Source organism: Eptesicus fuscus, chromosome 3 (assembly GCF_027574615.1).
Source record: "Eptesicus fuscus isolate TK198812 chromosome 3, DD_ASM_mEF_20220401, whole genome shotgun sequence".
Lineage (NCBI taxonomy): Eukaryota > Metazoa > Chordata > Mammalia > Chiroptera > Vespertilionidae > Eptesicus > Eptesicus fuscus.
The window spans coordinates 98,216,517-98,237,029 of NC_072475.1; the positions used below are offsets into that span (position 1 = coordinate 98,216,517).

Consider the following 20,513-nt stretch of genomic DNA (forward strand, 5'->3'; position numbering starts at 1 on the left):
GCTTATATTAAATATCCTAGGATGTCTTAGAAACTTAGACTCTAGTTGGAAAATGAAATCTATGTTCTCATACTTAGATATAAGGGGCTCAAGAGAGCTACAAAACTGTGTTTGGGACACAAAAGAAATCACAGTTTTTCATGGAAAGAAAATAGATCAAGGAGAGAGTTTCTGCAGCAGCAGCTTTTGAAATATATCCTGAAGGATACATATGGGAAAGTTGTTGTGTTGTTGTTGGTTGTTGTCTTAGAGATGACGAGACAAAAAAAGCAAAGAAATGCTGTATCTGGGATGTGGCCCAGGCCTAGGATTCATGATCATTTATAATGGAAATGGGACTTTGTATAACCATGTCAGAAGTTAGAACTTTATTCTATAGTGAGTCATTGAAGCTTTTAGAATGCAGGATGTAATAGACTAAAAGTCATGTTTTAGAAAATGAAAGCCTAGTGTGGAAGGATGTGTCAGAGTGTGAGGACCTGTTAGTAGGTAGTTGTTGTTGTGTGTGTGTTGTGTGTGTGTGTGTGTGTGTGTGTGTGTGCCAGGGGGAGGGGGTAATCAGAAGGCAGGAAAGTGGTAGCAGAAATGGCAAAAGTTATGCAGTTATTAGGTTGAAAAACTGATTGAATGAGGGATTAAAGGTAAATGTTTAGTTCAGATATGATACTTTCTCGCCTTGGAAACTGAGGAAGTTGATGTCATTTTCCACAGATAAAGGAGATGGGAAGAAGAATAGCGTTTCTTAGTGAGAAGATAATGAGTTTGGATTTATACATTTAATATCCTCATGCAATTTGAGAAGGAAATCGTAGAGTTTTGGGCCAGAGATATGTATTGGAAATTCATCAGCATTAATATGATCGGGCAGAAGAATGGGTGAGGTCATTTGGTAAAAAACTGAAGAAAAGGAAACCCACAATCTCCTGGTGAGACTTGAATAATTCATATATGAGGAGGAGGTGGCAGAAGTTTAATTGGTAAAGGCAGTTCAGGTGCAACTGGTGGCTTCCACCTGGGGGCTTCAAAACCAGAGCAGGAAAGTTTGTTCCATTTTATCAACCTTCTGTTTCCTCCAGACAATAAGGTCTGAGAATCTAATGGAAAACATAGTGACTGTAGGTAATAACACTGTGTTATATAATTGATATTTTCTTAGAAAACTAAATGTTCTCACAAATACAACATAAATATGTGAGATGATGGATGTGCTCATTAACTAGATGGGGGAAATCCTTTCATCATATATACATATATCAAATCATCATGATGTACACTTTAAAAATCTTAGAGTTTTTATTTGTCAATTATATCTCAACTACAGGCCTGATGCACAAAATTTGTGCACTGGGGTGGGGGGGATCCCTCAGCCCGGCCTGTGCCCTCTCACAGTCTGGGACCCCTCAGGGGATGTCCGCCTGCCGGCTTAGGCCCACTCCCTGCAGGGATTGGGCCCAAGCCTACAGTTGGACATCCCTCTCACAGTCCAGGACCCCTCTCTCCTTACTGCCCGCCTGCTTGCTGCTCCTTACCACTAGGCATTTTGCACCTTAGCGCTGCCATGAGCCCGGCTACTGGCTGAGCGGCACTCCCTCTGTGGGAGTGCACTGACCACCAGGGGTAGCTCCTGTGTTGAGTGTCTGCCTCCTGGTGGTCAGTGCACATCATAGTGACCAGTCGTTCTGGTCATTCCGCCGTGACAGTTGCTTAGGCTTTTATCATATAGATAAGTCTGGGGGAAGGACAGAAACTGGAGGAGGAGTTTGGGGCTAGGTGGGAAAGTGCCTCCTCCAGGAAGAGGCAGCATTTGCTGGAAGAGAGGACCTTCGAACATAGATGACAGCCAAAGAGACCACCGTGAGAGCCAGTACCTGGAAAGTCCTGGCAAGGACTAGAAAGCTACCTGGAGTTGAGCTTAGTTGAAGCCTTCCAATCTGGCATGCAAGCCTCTTGGGATCTGGGTGAGGGAAATTAATCAGAGCAGAATGCTTGGCCCTGGTTCCAGCCAATTCAGTCTGTGCTTCAAGTCACTTATGTTGAAGACTCTTTGTTAAGCTTATTCATTTCTGTGCATTTATTATTATTACTAGTAGCTCTGCACACGAATCTGTGTGCCAGTAGCTCTCTGCGGGACCTGGCCGCTCTATGCCCGCTGCCCAGAGGCCCTCTGTGGCCAGGCTGCTCTCGCTGCTGGCTCTCAGGGGCCACCCCCCGGGACTGGGGGACTCCAGCAGGGCTGAGAGGACTGGGCACCACCATCTTGTGACTATGGGCGCCACCATCTTTGTGATGGAGTGATGATTAATTTGCATATTATCCTTTTATTAGATAGGATTATTTTGTTTTGTTCATCTCCCTTAGTGTCTGGTAAAGATCCTTTAGAGGGAAAGAAATCCATCACTGAATTCTCTGAACCAGGAGAAAGTCTAACCACAGTTACACCAGAATGACTAGGGATATTGTTAGGTTCTTGAAGAAGTGGTGCTCCACATTCTTCCACTCACAACACATCATGAGGTAACAAAAGTATTATTTCTCTTTCCTCTTTTCCAAAATCTCTGATTTTTTGAAGTTCATTTAAGGAGACTCTACCTCCTTCATTTTTATCATATACTGAGACCCCCCAGCTCCTCTCTTTTATGCAGTAATAATGTTAACCCCTTATTTATTTTATTTTATTTTATTTTTTTTTTGTTTTGTTTTGTGTGTGTGTGTGTGTGTGTTTTCTAATCTGATGTCTGTCACCATCTTGAAGATCTAAACATCAGATGATCCATTATACACCTTGGCCCTTTAGTTCCCTGACCTCCCTATCTGCAATGATCTTTTTTTCTTCTACATTTTTTTGGTTCCATATAAGATCTTATCATCACCAGTAATTGTACTTCTTTTGAAACCTACACTTCAAACTCTCTGCCTTTCCATTTAATCCACCAGTAAGACTCTACTTCCAAACACACTTTGACTCCAGCTAATGCTGCTCTCTGTGTCTCCTAGGACCATCCTGACGTGTGTTCCCTACTCCGGCACTATCTCAGCGGTCTGTCACTAGTCTCCCTGCCTCTCCATAACCCACCTAAAACCCCGCATGGCACAGAACCAGAGTTCCACAGATGGTTGTTAAAAGAATGAGTCCTTCATGCATGTTGAGGAAAAGGAAAAGTTTGGGATTTTTAAAAGCAGCACCCAGACTATGTTCTGAGATAATAATGGTCACTCTTTGCTAGCCTCTTCATTACTAGCTAAGCTGTCGGAAACCTGACTTTTAGAATGGACCATACCTGTGGATTCCTTTAATCAAAGTGCTTTGGTCACTCACCCACGCCAATTCCAGGTGCCACTTAAGGATCTGCAGTTACTGGGACTCAGACTCGCACCACTTGGTCACACTGTCAGGACGGATCTGTGGCAGTTTAGGTGATGGCATAGTTCAGCAAAAGTGTGCTTTTAATCCTGGTGAGGGAGGGGGACTGAAGTGGTGAAGGAGGGAACTGTTTTAGAGGTGTGGGGCCTATATACTTGCTCCTGGTTTCCTCTCCTGTATCCTGCAAGAGGATGAATGTTCCCAGTTCTTCCTTCAAATTTTAAGTCACCCTATCCTTATCAGGTGCCAGTCCTAACAGCCTGTTCCTCCCTGTTTAATGAAGGCCTGTTTGTAGCTTGAGAAAAGTGGGGTGGAGAGTTAGTCTGGCCAGATCAACAGCTAGGAGCTGGAGGAGTCAAATATTTCAATCTCAAATCTTGGCAATACATGCGGAATGTTTCCTGTGTTTTACATGACAGTTGAACATTTTTCAGAATACTGACCTTGAGGCATTGTAAGATTCTGTAACATCAAAGCTTCCATTTTGTTCAGTACACTATCTTTACTTAATGTAACATAGTTTAGAAAGAAATATGGAATTGAAACAGAAAGGGTCTCCTTTAACTGAAGGCCATATGTAAGGTACTGGCTTAAAGCTTGGGTTTTAAAAGAGCAGACCTGCTTGGTTTCCCCTTAGTTTCATTGATTACGGGATGTGTAACCTTATGCAAATTTCCTCAACTCCCATGTTATTCTAAATTTTAGCATACAGCATCACCTGAAGGGCTTGATAAAACAGATTGCTGACCACACCCCCTGAGGTTCCTGGTTCAACAGGTCTGGGATCGGTCTAAGGTTTTGCATTTCTAAAATGTTCCCAAGTGATGTTGATGCTCCTAGTCCAGAAACAGCACTTCGAGAACCACTGCCTTAACCTCTTCAAGTTCATAGGAATGTCTAGAGCTGACTTCTCAGGGGCTATTGTATGAAACGGGCCCATTTCAAAACATCAGGTCATTCTCAGGAATCAATGGACTTGTTCAACTCTTAAGTTGACCTTTTATGGTTAATTGCCTAAAACTTACAAAATTTAAATTTTCAAAATTTTAAGTTTTTAAATCTGTTGAGTAACCTACTACAGTTGCAGAACACATTTTCTTAGCATCCTATTTACCATGTCTAATAGACAAAACATGGAGCTTGCCTATGCGGCTACAATCTTTTTTATGTGTACATTCTCAGTACTTGTCACATTCATTTCCACAAATTTGTTACTTAATGATTATACCACCTATTTGAGGCCTTGAAAAACAGATTTTAAAAGTATGACTATTGTGTGAATATATATCATAAATCATATTTATCACCCGAGCTCTTATTAGTGGGCTTGTGTCCTCTTCCCGCCGCACTGAGTGCAGGGGTTGGGTCCTGACTATATATATCTTGAGAAAAAAAATTTTTTTTTGAGACTCACACAGAAGGATGAGTGATTTTTATTTGCAAGGAATTACATCTCTGGGTTTCCAAAGTCCCATTCCAGTCACAGAAGAAGTGTAGCTGGGGTTTCAGCAGAGCTAAAAGCAGAGCCAGTGACCAGAGTTTCCTTTCTGAGTTGGAACCAGGTCAGCATGAGGCTAGCAGCAGTCCATTAGTCCATTATGAGGGGGGATCCCTGGGCCATGTGGGCAAATACAGGAGAGTGTGCCCGAGCAACAAGAGTCCCAAGAGCACAAGAGCAATAAGAAAGTGAATTCTTTTGTTCAGGGGATTAAATATCCCAAGTTTCACACCTTGCAGTGATCGTGCCCATTCTGGCCAATGACCTGTTCCCAGGTGTGACTGACAGAAAGCACCTTCCCTATGTCACCCCAACTTTACATGTGTCTGTTCTTCTCCCTGCCCAGCCCTTTCCCTCAGCAATCTGTGGGAACTATACCTGTGGCTCCATGGGGAGTGCATAGCGTTAGCTTCCTAGTGAAGCTGCCCAAATGACATATGCCTATAATATTTAGCCTCTCCTTTGCTCCTTTCATGTTATTAATAACTAGTTTAATTACAGTGGTATCACAGGTATGAATACAATTGTTTAAAATTTCACTTTCAATTTTAATTAGCCTTTAGTTAATGTTGTAATCATTGTTTGAAAAAGTCAAAAGCATAATTTCAGATGGGATTAAAAAAAAAATCAAAGGTTGAATTTAGAAGTGACTCTTTAGAACTAGAGAAAACTATGGTGATAATTTTCAAATGTCTGTCACCTTTTATAGGTTCCACTGATGACCCAAAATGTAAAATATATATTTTGATTAAGTGCAAAGTATTCATTTAATTGTATGAAATGTAATTTTTAAAAACAAATTAAATGCTAATTTTCCAGTGTGCACTAAACATAAAATATATCAAAGGAGATTGGATAATTTAGTTTACTTTTATTAAGCTGGCCTACACCTAAAGGTCAGGGCACATAGGTAAGATATAAACTTTATGAGACATAGCTGGGGCTCTTGCAATCATTGGGTGTACACTAACTGTTGGGAGAATTAATTGCATGCCCTTACAATGTTTGGATTACCTTGAAAAATTCAGTGACCTTTATATTTATGATACTATATTTTATCTCCCAAGATGACATCCTTGTAATAAGCATAGGAAAGTTATTTGGCTTTAGATGGCTTCTATAGTCTCCTGGTGACATGTTTATTCACTTTGTTTATGTGTTTGTTCTTGGCCTTTTCCCCTGGATTGTTTTATACTGTTTTTTTTGCTAGGGTATGATATTTAATGTTGGTTAAATATACTTCTCAAGTTTAGGTAAAGTTTTTGTTTTTCATATAAAACATTTACAATAATTTCTGGAAATGGCAATCCATAGTTCCTGTTCAAAACCCATTTCTAAGTTCAAAACCATAGAGGAATTCCAACCATTATATGGATTGCTTAGAAAATAGATCTTCCTCTTAGAATGTAATTTGCTACCCATGAAATAAAAAAAAAAAAAGTTCTGGTAGTGAATCATTTCTGAATATTCCTTGGGAACTAGCTAGACTTTAACTGTTAAATGTTTTGCCTTCTTGAAATAATAAAAACAACATGTAAAATAATTTTTGATCTGGGTGAAGTTTCTAAGTTTCATTTCCCTTAGTATTTAAAAAGGGAAAACAAGGATTCTGCTACATTCTCATCATTTTATATGGAATGGGTGAGCATTTTGTGATACTTTGAATTTCTTTTGCAGTAGTTCTTTGTTCATATTAGGATGTTTATTTAAATAGAAATTTTTGTTCTCCTTAATGATATTTAAGATACACTTTTCTTTGCCCTAGCTGGTTTGAGCTCAGTGGATAGAGCATCTGCCTGCAGACTGAAGGGTTCTGGGTTCGATTCTGGTCTGGGGCACAGGTCTAGGTTGAGGGGTTAATCCCCAGTGGTGCATGCACGAGGCAGCCAGTCAATGACTCTCTCTAATCATTGATGTTTCTATCTCTCTCTCCCTCTCCCTTCTTCTCTGAAATCAATTAAAAAATATGCATGTATATATACTTTTCTTCCTTATTGTACTCTTGTCAATGGCCTAGTTTTAAAAGTTTAGCTTAAAGTAATGCTAGTTGTAATAGCAATGATACTGCCTGAAGCCAGAGAAGAGAATATTATAGACCAGGGGTCCTCAAACTTTTTAAACAGGGGGCCAGTTCACTGTCCCTCAGACCGTTGGAGGGCCGGACTATAGTTTAAAAAAAAAAACTATGAACAAATTCCTATGCACACTGCACATATCTTATTTTGAAGTAAAAAAAAACAAAACGGCAAAAACACCTGCATGTGGCCCGAGGGCCGTAGTTTGAGGATGCCTGTTATAGACATAATATGGAAAGCATAGTTATCTGAGCCATTTTAACTTTCAAGTACCATATACTTTGAGTAATTATGGTGTAAAACATTAATGAAAAAACTCACATTACCTGGCAATGCAGAGGCATGCCACTTATTTAAGGCAAATTAGCTACCCAAGCAATTCTCTCACATGGCTGCATTAGCAAATTTGGCTTGGTGAATTTATGGTTGCCCAGGTTCTACCTGAGAGGGCAGGCTCGGAAACTTGGTTTTTCAGTACTCCAAGGGCAGACCTATCTCTCAGAGTAGACTTACATTAGTCAAGCTCAGGGAGACATAAACCAGAATGCTAACTTGGACACTTACTTGCTTCAAACACCAAATATTCACTCAATGATCATATTTTCAAGACATATTCACTTTGAGGTGCTGCTGGGTGAGCATGAAATCAGAGTAAGTGTTCAAGGTCTGACTCAAAGGTTTAGTGACATCAGGCTTAATAAACCTAAGGATATCATCTTCACACGTGGTGCTCTATGTATTCCCTGGACTGGATAAGTCATAGTTTTGTGTATTGGCAACATGCTCAATGGACAGCGGTTAAATGTTTAATCCCAAACAATCTTCTGTTTTATGGCCCTCTTTTTGTCTGTTCTTTTGCTGATCATTTTCCATTCTTTCTAATTAAAACCTTCTTTTTTAGATATGCTATATCATTTTATCAGACTAAACAGATGTTGGTGCCCTGGAAAATATCCCTTCCATTTGACAAAGACATTTAAAAATTTAATATTTTGTCGAACTATAGAAGTTAGTTGAAATATGAGAAAAGATTCTATAACCTTCATTGTATTTTTATTAAACAAGCCATTTCCAACATGTATACAACCTTGGAAACATTTTAATAGTTGCCTTAAAATATTTATTTAGAGTTGTAAAGTGCATTTCTAATTTTTATTTTTAGTTAAGAGAATTCATTGCTTATATCTGGTTATAAAAGTAAAACTGATGTATGCTCTTCCAAGAAAACTCATAGAATACAGAAAAGAATAAAGAAGAAAGTGGAATTCATCTATAATCCTGCTGCATATAGAGAGCCACTCTTCTCATTTGGCTTATAGATATTGTAACACACAAATGTATTCCATGACTATGAAGTGATTATATTAGTGGCATCCCATCCCTCCAGAGAAAAAGAATTAATAGGATGTATATTAATAGGATATATATATATTTAGATATATATATATATATTTAGACAAGAATATTATTGAGAAATAATTATTTAAAGGAATTAGCTGACATGATTATTGTGGCTGGTAGTTCTCAAAATCTATAAGACATGCCCACAGGCTGGAGGCCCATGGAAGAGTTGATATTTTAGTCTTGAGTCCAAAACAGTCTGGAGGCAGAATTCCTTCTTGCTGTGTGTGTGTGTGTGTGTGTGTGTGTGTGTGTGTGTGTGTGCAGGCACATGCTGTTCACCTGCGCTTCTTAGCCTTTCTCTTAAATTGTTCTACTGATTGGATGAGGCCCATACATACTAGGGATAGAATTCTGCTTAAAGTGTAATAATTTAAATGTTAATCACATCTAAAAATATATGTATAGTAACATCTAGATTGCTGTTTTACTAAACAACTATGCACCATTGCCTAGCCACATTGATATATAAAATTAATCATGACAATGATATTATATATGTTATATTGATATGTAATATGAAAGGGATTATATATATATATATATATATATATATATATATATATATATACTAGTGGCCCTGCGCACGGCATGAGTAGCTTGCTGCCACTTGCCTCAGCTGGCCGCCCCACCCACCACCACATGCAGTTCTCCTCTGCATATAGTTCACTGCCCCGGCCTCCTGTAGCTCTCTGCCAGCTGCCCTGCCCTCCTGTAGCTCTCTGTGGCTCGTAGCTCTCTGCCCCACCCTCCTGTAGCTCTCCGCAGCTTGTAGCTTGCTGCCCCACCCTCCTGCTGATTGGTCATTATGTGACAGTGTCCCAACTAATTTGCATATTACCCTATTATAAGTATAGATGTATATTTATACATACATACATATATATACACATATATCCACATAATTTACACACATACTATATATACTGAGTGGCCAGATTATTATGATCTCTTCATGAATTCGTGCATGGGTGGGGTCCGGCCAGCCTGGCCAGGGGGAAGGGACATGGGCGGTTGGCCACCTTGCCTGCTGGTCGAACTCCTGGTCGAGGGGACAATTTGCATATTAGCCTTTTATTATATAGGATATACACTGAGTGGCCAGATTATTATGCATTCAGAGATCATAATAATCTGGCCACTCAGTGTATATGTGTGTGTATGTTTGTATGTGGGTGTGTATGTGATGTTCCCTACTTTCCTTGTTTTCAGTGAGTGCAACTTTTGCTTAACTTACTCCCTCTCCTCCCTTTCCACTCCTTTCCTCCTGTCATTTCCCTTCTACTCTTTCCTTTCCATTCTGCTTCTCTCCCCTTCCCAGCTCTTCCAACCAGTCATGTACCTGATCATTCCCAGCACACCCTTCTAAAGTGCAGATTCAAACATGCCAAATGCTTACTATCATCTTCACTTGAACATTCTACAATCAGTGCAAAAATGTTTCTGAAATTGAATTTATTATTCCTTCAAATCTTGTTTCTTTTTCTTCTTTTCTTGTATGAATACAGTTGGCTAAGTGGTTTTTTTTGTTTGTTTTTTATTTTATTTATTTTTTTATCTCCCCTTCTTCTTTCCTATCCTGTTCCCACTCAGTGGACATCATGAATAGAATCTATTGACCCAATACCTCACAATCCATCACTACTTGTCATTTCTTAACTGTGCCTTTGCTTATATTCACCCATCCTTTTTAAATTGCTTTCCACATTACCACTATAAAATATATATTTGATACGCAAATACAATCTTCTCATTTCCTTCCTAAAAAAAAATTTCAAAGGGTCCTTATTGCCTTCATGGTAAAATCAAAATTTCTTAGCCTATTATCCATAACTTTTGTGATTTGATCCTGGCCTAATTCCCTTGTCTCATTTGTAGACATTTTCCTTCTCATTCTTAAAATAGCAGGGCATAGAATAGTGATGACAAAGAAGTGTACAATGGGCAAGCATTGGTATTTTTAATAAAAAGTTACAATAAGGAAGAATAAAATCACAATGCCAACCACACTTTACCCCTAATTTTTGTTTCATGACACTTTAATTTTATCTGAATTGGTAGTCACTAAAAATATTATTTAATAAGATTTGTCATATTCCAGAAAGTAGAACTGACATTATCATACTGAAGACAAATGTTATAATTATAAAGATTCTTGCTTAATTGGCATCAGATATATTTCAGAGGTTTAAAGTACTCCTTCCCACAAATCATTTTTGCACTTCTACTTAACACATATTAAATTGCTATGGTTAATTATAAATGTCCTATAATGCTAAATGAGATTCTTAAATGGCTTTAGGGATTGATAGAAACCATTAAAAATGAATGCATACTAGAAGTTATGTTTCATTTCCTAGGAACTAATTCTAAATTAAAACATGGTTAAAATTTCTGGGAAACTATACACATTGTTTAATGTGTTGTATAAATTTATATTATATGGAGAGATTATTATTTATAACCTTATTGATACATAGCATAAGCACCTTATAATTGTGGCTTAAAATATATGCAGTATATTATGATAAAAATTACTAAATATTTAGTATTTTTTAATTAAAAAATCAGTGTGTTGGTTGATGGTCTATGCATTATTGTGGAGTAAATGAAGTGAGTTAACTCTTCATTTGAAATCTCAACAAGGCTGCCTTACCTTCTTAAAAATGTTATATTTTCTTCGTAAATAATTCTATTAACTTTTTGTAGCTTTCATATTTTCCATTGTTGAGGATTGATCAATCCTGGTTTATAATACAGATGTGCAGTTTGTGATCAGGAGACCTTAAGGTCCCTGCCTTACCCAAATTCCAGTCCTTATTTCTAGAACAAACGGCCATTAGATTTTTCTTGATGATATCATAATTAATCTATCTGACATGCATTTAAAAAAAACCAAATTTAAAATAATTTGAAATCTATATATGTATAAAAGCCTAATATGTAAATTGTCCCTTCGGGAGTGCGACCTGGAGACCGAGAGTTCGATTGCTCGCTATCACGTGCGCTTAACACCAGGGGATGGCACAGAATGAAGGAAAGCCCCTGCCGGCAGCCTGCAGCCAAGGAAGGGAGGCCACAGCCGGCAGCTGGAAGCCGGAAGCCAGAAGGCCCTGATTGGCCCTGATCACCTGTAGGGACCCTATCTGTTCACTAGGCCTCTAGTATGTATATGAAAGAGTAAATGGTAGTACAATTTGTTATCCCACAGTGAGCTGTTTTCCAGGCCAGACATGGACATTGAAGAGACAGACACATTCTATGTTAAGCTTTTAGAATCTTTTGCAATTGTATTCTGTATCTAAAAGTTTATATGGAACAATAAGGAGGACAAAAAGAAAGAGCTACGCGGAGGAAACAACAGATATAATTTACTGCCCAATCCCAAGAAACAGCACTTGTGCCTGAAACCTCTGTGCTGTGCTGCCATCATTGCTTATATCTTCCTTTCCTGCTGTTTGCTCATTGCTTGCATTGTTCTTCTCATTGCCCTTCTCCACATAGGACTTCCTGACACCCTCTTGGTTCCCTAAATCCAGAAAGATTTTGTTTTGTTCTGTATCACATGTTTGCTTCAATATTCTTATGACTTGAAGTCCTGTGCAGCAGCAAGAGTTAAGAAAGAATGAGCTCTTATATTTTACTTTTTTCTTGTGTTATAGCCATTACCTTCAGTCTGACTGCTTCATACCACTTCATTCTTTTCTCATTAAACGTATCTGGTTTCACATTTAACATTAAAATTTACTAATACATATTAAAGTATAGATTGATATTGAAACTTCTGTTTTAAAAATATATTGTCATACTTTGAAATAAAGCTTATTAACCCATATTTGAAAATATAATTTTTCAGACAAAGTCGATGCTCAATATTTCTCAAAAAGGAAATTAAAATCTGTGTGAGTGTGTGTGTGTGGTGTATCTGTTTGTAGGTGTATGATGATATATGAGAGTGATTGAAAACAAGAACATGAAGGGCCTACTTAAAGATCTGTAAGGCTCATCTGTCTTAAAGGTATTTGTAAACCAGGAATTAAATAATAAAGTGTAGGTGTTACTCATAGAAGGGTGCTTTGAACCTCCCCTCAAGTCCTTTTTCTCTTACAACTTATGTACCTGCTCATGAAAGTACACTGATATTGGCTCAAAAAGAAGATTTTATGAGAGATTTAAATTATTTTTGAAATTATACATAAGTAATACTCTGGTATATTGATTTTCTACTTCATGTATTTGTTGGTATTCTGATAATAACTCCAAACCATCCAAAAGATACTAACTTTTGCTTTGAACACTCTCAAAAGAGAGTTAAATAAAATAACTTCCACTAGGTCAAAGATTTGAAGTGCAGTCCGTCCTTGAAGGTGCTTTATTGTTGTTGTTATTATTATTATTATTATTATCTAATCTAATAATAGACAAATATGCAAATTGACCGCACCTTCGCTACACATAAGCCACGCCCACCAGCCAAGCCACACCCACCAACCAATCAGGATGAGTATGCAAATTATCCCAACAAAGATGGAGGCTAATTTGCATATCAAGACAGCATTGAAAGAAGCCAAGAGCTGCAGAAGGGAGTAAAGCTTCGAAGAAGCAAGCAAGCCAGGGGGGAGGAGAAGAGAGGAGCGAAGTCAGGGCTGGGGGCCAAGGGAAACGCAGGCGGGTTGGCGGAGAAGGCGGGGCGGGCGACAAGGGCGGAGCGGAGGCGGGGCCGGGGGCGAAGGGAAACGCAGGCGGGCTGGAGGAGAAGGCGGGGCGGGCAACAAGGGAGGAGCGGAGGCGGGGTAGAGTGCAGCAGGAAATCCTATTGCAGGATTTTTCCTGCAACGGGAACGCTAGTTGTTATTATACTAGTGACCTGATGCATGGATTTGTGCACACTGAAAGGAAACCAGATTCGGGGCCAACAGTGCCCCAGCAACAACATACCCATGGCCAACGGTGGAATCACTTGGCCCTGCGAGGAATCGGGCTCCCTCCTCTCTGGTTTCAGGGTGCATCACCCCAGAGAACCGCCACTGCCAAGTCACTGCAGCTCAGCAGCTCCTGTGTTGAGCGTCTGCCCCCTGGTGGTTAGTGCGCTTCATATGTACTGGCCAGTCGGATGGTGGGACGGTCCGAGGGTCACTTAGCCTTTTATATATATATATATAGATATTTGAAAAGCCAGATGTGTTTTTAAAAGATAACGCCTACAGTAAATAAAGTATGTAGTCATGGAACATTGAAATAAAGTCGATGAATAAAAAGGAACACTGAGCAAGTTCAAGAGTAGGGAGAACAAAACAGTTCTTTTTGGTTTGTTTTGTTCCTAACATAGGTAGAAAGGGAAACAGGTATATTAAAATTACAGGTGAAGGTTTCTGGCTGTCAAAGTACTTAACACTGGACTCTTTCTTCCTGATCAAAGTAGTCTTTTCTTTCATTGGCTTCGAGCATGTGTTAATTGTCTGCCGTATAGAGGCAACACATCAGGGCCAAGCCAGTGCTGAGATGGCTGGGATCACCCAGTAGGTCCACCAGCTGGGATTAGAGTCAACGGTAGTAATACGAGTTTCCAAAGGCTTGGTTATCTTTGATCTGTCATCTAGGTGTGGCTGCCCAATGATATATGTTTTGGATAATCCTCTAGCATCTGTCGAGTGCCTGACATCCTCAAAGTTCTCAGTAGCATCACCTTCAGCTTGTTTCAGTAAGACTTCTTTTCCACCAGGAAACTCCTCCAAAAATCTGGTCAAATTGTGCATCTTGTGGTGCAGGATCAGCCAGGTGCCCTTGCTGTGGTTGTACTTCTGGAGCTATTCTAGAGTGTAGTACTTGATGGCCATGGCTGAAGGCTCAGCCCTTTCTGAAGGCAGTGAGCTTCAGGCTTTGCAGACACCAACCCAGCCGGGGGTGAGGGTGGCGGGGTCACAGTGCCTCTCAATGAGCCATGGCCCCTACATTCTCTGTGTCTGGTCCAGTGCCTGGGGTAGGGCAACTAAGTGCCACAGAAGGTAAATGTCCTTTAAAAATGGACCATTTTCCACGTATAGTTTTAATATAACATGATATACTGATGTAAGGGATAAACTGGGATTCAGGAGACCTTGGTTTCTGCCAAAGCTTCTAATGAACATGTGTTTGTGGGAACATTGCCTATGCATTCTTACAAGTAAGTGAAGGGAGTTGGTTACGATCTCTTAAAGCTCTATAATTGTAAAGCATTGCTGCCCTGAACCCCACTGAACTGCTGACTCAACCCTTGTTCTGGAAGATCTAAAAGACACTCAGCTTACTTTGTCCAAAACAAACACCTGAAGACTGCCTCACTCCCAGCCTTCCCAGCTCAGTAAAAAGAAATTCCACCTTCTAATTTCTCAAGTAATGTGCCATAAAGTCATCCTTGACTTCTCTCTTCCTTTTGTACACCCCATCTAGTCCAGCAACAAATCTTGTCATCCCCACCTTCACCTGCGTCCTGTTTTACCATCACCATGACGATGGCTGACTGAGCCACTGTTGTCTTTACCTGAACTTTGCAGCCACCATCTGAGTGGGCTCCTGATTCCACTTCTCAATTCCCACACCCCCACTTCTTCTCAAGGCAGCTAGAGTGATCCGTTTAAAACAGAGCCCACTTCATGTTCTGCTCTAGACTCTTGGAGATTTTCAGTCACTCTGTGTTAAAGTCAAGGTCTCCACAAGGACTATACACCTGACATTTTTCCTAGTCTCCCTCGAACCTTGATTTTCGTGCAAAGCTCTTTTCTCCAGGCTCTCAGGACATCTTCGGCCTGGACAGTTCTGTCCAGAGGCCCATTTGGTTAACTCTCATATTTCCTTTTAGTCTGTTCTGCCCAAGTTCATGAAAGACAGACTTCCCTGATTATCTGTATAACAGAGCAACCCACACTGCTACCCTATACTCTGAAACCTTAACCCTGCTTCAGTTTTTCTACTTAGCACTCATCACCATGAGGGCAAGGACCCCATCATCTTTGTTCACTGCTTTATCCTCAGGACCTAGAACAAATGTAGGTGAATGAATGATTGATTGAATGGAAATATTTTCTGCTGACATTATGTGATAACTCTTTAAAATTGTGTATGTTTATAGTTGGAATAAAGAAATGAAATAAATAAATCTCTCCTTTTCATTTAAAACTGCTAATAGGCCAGTTAGACTCACACATTTATTTGACTGTTGAGAAAACACAAAATCATATTTCTTATGTCCTCCATGGTGCTATAGTTCATTTGCAGAAAACTAACAAGGTTCTTAGTATTCAAAATGCACAATTGTGGTTTTTTTGACAAATAAAAATGAAAAAAAAATCAGAAGGCTGCTTAATTGTCTGGTAATTTTTATAATCTGTTTTTCAGGTTGCCCTTTTTTCCCAAATATATTGTTGTAACACAAATAAAACAATTATATATATACAAATAAAGTGTAATGCATTTAATTAACTTTGTTTTTACTTGAAATCAAAATTCACTGCTAATGAACAGTGAAGAACTTCTAGACCAAAATAAGCTGGCCTAACTTTATTTTCCTCTTTAAGTTAGTGTGTGGCCTTAGAGAAGTTTCATGCCCTTACCAAGCCAGGGCCCTTATCTTTAAAATAGGTGTAATAATGAGTATAATAATACCACTTTTGCTTGCCTAACTGGGTTGTTAAGGTTAATAAGATAATGACTATTTAGAGCTTTGAAGTCCTTGGGTGGAAGGTGTTATTAATATGAGAAGAGGAATCTTACATTTTTTTTTTCTGATATTTATAATTATTTTGGAAAAGTGCCCTATCTAGATATTTTGCCGTAGCTTCTCTGACAGCTCCATGGAAGCATGTCTGTCCTCCTGGGACAATTATTTTGAGGTACAGCTTCAGGTACTCCACATGTTGACACAATTCATCTCTAAGATCTACCAGCTTGACACGTGAGTTCTGCAGCATAACTATTAAAAGGAAACACACTATAGCCTGAGACATTTCTGGCACCTGTTATGGAAGATACACATTTGCCAAACTGCAATTTTCTATTAAAGTAATTTGAAACTCTTTAGAAGTACCTGTCCAAGGTAAAACTTGGTTTCTTAAGAAGTTATATTCCATCCTCTGTGATGTCTTTTAGTCAAGATAATGTCTCAAGAGGGATATCTCTAAAAATCTAAGAGGATTTCCCCTTCTCTCTCTCTCTCTCTTTTTTCTTAATCATTTCATTTTTCAGCCTGGAGCCTAGATTTGATTAATCGATTTTCCTGTTCTGTTTGAGGATTGTTTTTATTAATGCACTTTTCAAGCCGAGACCAGCATTATCGCCTTCTCCATCACTGTACTAAGTGTGGAGATCTGAGCAGGCCAGCTGTAGCAGCTGTGTTTCCCCTTGGATCTCAAGCTAAAAACTTTCATCTCCTTTGCTGTCTCAGCTGCTGGGCTGAGGCTATGGCCTTCCCATAACTCAAACCAGTTTCAAAGCAGTGTAAGTAACCTCTTTGGAATGCTTTTGGAAAACCACAGAAAGGTTCTTTAAAAGTACACCACTTATATACTTTTAAATGAATGTTTCCATTTTAAGGTAATAACAGCATAATGTCAGGAGTCAATGCATGGTATTTAACCACGCTATGAGCATAGTGTAGGCTTGTCTAGATAGACCAATTTAAAAAAAAAAAGGAACAAAAGTCAAGAATTGGAATCTTTAAAATGATCTCATAGTTGTGGAATCTATGAATAAAATATTATATTTTCCAAAATTCTGTTTATAAAACACCATTTTCTATAGGTTTAAAGACTTTTTTCTTATCTGAAAGATCATGCAAAAAGATGCCATTATCAAAATGAAAATGGCATTGGCTACTTTCACATTTCAGACTGGACTTGGTTTACTTGGGGGTGGGCAGGATCAAATTTACATGCCTTTTCATAATAATTTGTTATATTAAATCATCAAGGCAATAAACATGACCGATGAGCTATTCAATTAAAGGTCATTATAGTGAAATTTGACATGTACCTCCCTCCAAGTCTGGACAAGAAGAAAAGCTTTTAGTTTTCAGATCTGTGTAGACCTCCTTCACGGAGGCAGTTGTCACTCCAAACCTCACTTGTTCTGACTTTGTGGTGACTTAACTAAAGAGGACTCCTTGATGCAGCTTGTTTGCAATCACAAACAAGATTACAAATTAGATTTTACATTTATATCTTTCTTACAGTCTCCCCAGTGTTTAGTGGCAGGAAGAAGCCTCATCCTCGGGTGTTGGTAGAGGAAAAGAAATCTTTGGGACTAATTTAAAAGCCTAGCTGATGTTATATAAAAATAAGCCCAATTCCAATATTTCAGAGTCTCCAAGGGCCACCTTTACAAACCAGCCATGTAGAGCACACTATCGGCAGCCCAGGAAAAATAATTTACTCGCCTTAACAATTCTGAACACATTGTGTTTTTTTTTTTTTTTTTTTGGTTTTTTTTAGTGATTTACTGCATGGATTTTAAAGCTTTTCTTCTTAATCACTTGTATTACCTTATCTGGAAAGGCAGCTTATTGCAGTCTTCCCGAGCGACTGCCTGTGCTACCGGGGGATTAAACCATGTAGACATGCTATCACTTTCCCCCCTGGAGGCTCCCCTGACATCGTGGGCATTATGCGTAGCTTCTAGTGACCTAGTCTTGAACCTGTGCCATTCAAAGCCAGCATTTGTTTGTGTAGTATTTAGAGTGGCCTTCTTTAAAAAAATTCTGCATGCTTCATGGAAGTATTTTCTATCATGTAGTCAATTCCTTTCCAATAAACACTTTTTTTCTTTAGAAATATATATATTTGTATATTTGTATATGTACCTACCCATGCACATATATTACACATACTGAAGGATACACACATAAAGGACAATGAAAATATAATGTAAGGTACGTGAGCCACATGTAATTTTAAGTTTTATAGTAGCCACATTAAAATCAAGAGAAAGGTGAAATGAATATCATTAATATATTTTATTTACCTCAATATCCAAAAATACTAACATTTTAAGGTATAATTAATATAAAAATTATTAATGAGATCTACATTATTTTTCCACAATAAGTTTTCACAATCCATGTGAATTTTATACTTACAGTACATTTTAATTTGTAGTAGTTAATTCTCATAGTTAGTGGTTACCATTTAGACAGTGCAAGTATGCATATATACTACAAAATTATTTTGAAATAAGTCCTTAGGTAGAGTTTCAGAATTCTAACCAAATCCAATTTGCCCAATTTTTCTGTTCAAACCTCTTCCAAGTATAACTTATGTTTAATCAAGTATTATTTTATTTTAACAGAATTACTTTACCTGCAGATATATAGTTTAAAACAGCATTGAGGAAGAGATTAGACAAAGAACATTTATGCATATCTGCATAGCTCATGGACACAGACAACAGTGTGGTGAAGGTGGTGGTGAGGGGTGGTCTGGGTGGAGGTGGGCAAAGGGAGGAAGTATGGGACATCTGTAAAAGTGTCAAAAAAAAAAAAAAGTACACACTCTTATTTGGTGGTGCACTTAACCCTGCACCCTCCGTTTTCCAGAGACTGGTTTGGAGGAATTTTAAGACATTGCCCATACCCACATGGAAGCTGGATTCATTAATTATTAAACCATGAGACCACCCTAACTTTCATATTATTCACTGAGTGTATGTTTTCTTGAATTACTTCAAAATACATGGGAAAATCTTCCTTTTAAAATACTTTAAATATTAGAGTCTTACTTCAAATTCGTATTTTGCGATACTTATACTGAGAATTGTGATACAAGCCGGGCGGATTTTCGTGGGAGAGAAAAGAGCAAAGAGGACACTCTTGCCCAAGCACAAGGTTTCCCTGACCCCTCTAAACGATTTGCCCTTTGCTCATAAATCTTTCCTCACGGTTAACACAAAGCCTGGTATTGATTTGCCAGTAAACTATCTTGTCATCTCTGGGCTCGGGTCCTTTGACCTTTTATTTGTTCCTGTAAAATTATGGTGTATCACAAACTTCTTTTCTGAAAGCCCTTTAAACTTTGAAAGGCCAAGAGGGTCTGTGGGAATATATTAAACAGTTGGATAATCCAGAAAAAGAAGGTGGGGGGGGGAAAAAAACTGTAAAAAGCTAAAGGTCAAAAAATCCTTATTAAGTCCAAAAATCTCTTAGGAGGAAAGGATTGAGGAGAAGGCCTGAGTTTAGTTTGATCCTAGCTAAATTCACTTTAACTTTCCTAGTAAAGCATGTCAGACAAGCCTTTCCTTCTTAGTAGCTGAGTGGGGGACAAAGTGAACTTTAAAATGTTCACTAAGCAATGGGAAGGGAACGCAAACACAGCAATTTAAACAAGTACAATGCATCTAAATGGAATGATCACAGTTTCTCAAAGTACTGGTATTAGCATAAAGAGATTTCAGTGAAGCTCATAGAGTCTTCTTGGTGCTATGTGCCAAGAAGCTCATATAGTCTTCTTGGTGCTATTTGAAGCTCATATAGTCTTCTTGGTGCTATTTGCCATGCACACATGTAGATAAACTCTACATACTCTGGTTTATAAATAAGTTAAATGCAGTTTAATGAAATAAATGTGGAATCATTCAGTGTTTCATTCAACATGTTTCATATTCTTTCATTAAGTTTATTGAGGGTGTAATTTATTATAATAACTATTACCTGATAATTACTCTGCTAACTATATATTTATTCCCTGCAAAGAGATTTCCTGTTGAACTTTAGTTTCTGAAATTACTTTTTGCTACAGACCTGTCTATAAAAATGAATGAAAGTTAGCTTTCATTTTATATTGTTTCATTTTTTTCCAGATCATGACATAGCTTTTATTAAATCTTTTGGAGAAATAGGTTATTATTGAAAAAATGCTTTCTCTGAGACATGTTTCCTTAGTACCTATTTGTCCTGGGTGATGCTAAAATGCTCTTTTTTGTACAAGTATAGCTAAATAATGGGACATCAAAGAGCTTTTGGAGAGTTCGGGTATATAAAACAAGAATGTTGGATCAAATATATATGTGTATGTATGTGTGGGTATATATCTATATCATTATCTATATCTATCTATCTATCTATCTATCTATCTATCTATCTATCTATCTATATATCTATCTATATATCTATGTTTCATCTCTCAACAATTTTTCTCTTAAGATGTACAGCATT

The 20,513-nt window shown here is 38.3% G+C and overlaps 1 protein-coding gene and 1 pseudogene across 1 annotated transcript in view; one reads left to right on the top strand and one right to left on the bottom strand.

The window, feature by feature from the left end:
• Positions 1–20,513, top strand: part of ROBO1 (roundabout guidance receptor 1) — a 449,233-nt gene that overhangs the window by 179,559 nt on the left and 249,161 nt on the right. The window lies entirely within an intron of this gene.
• LOC114235393 (cytochrome b5-like) overlaps positions 13,787–20,513 on the bottom strand; it is a 39,335-nt pseudogene continuing 32,608 nt past the window's right edge.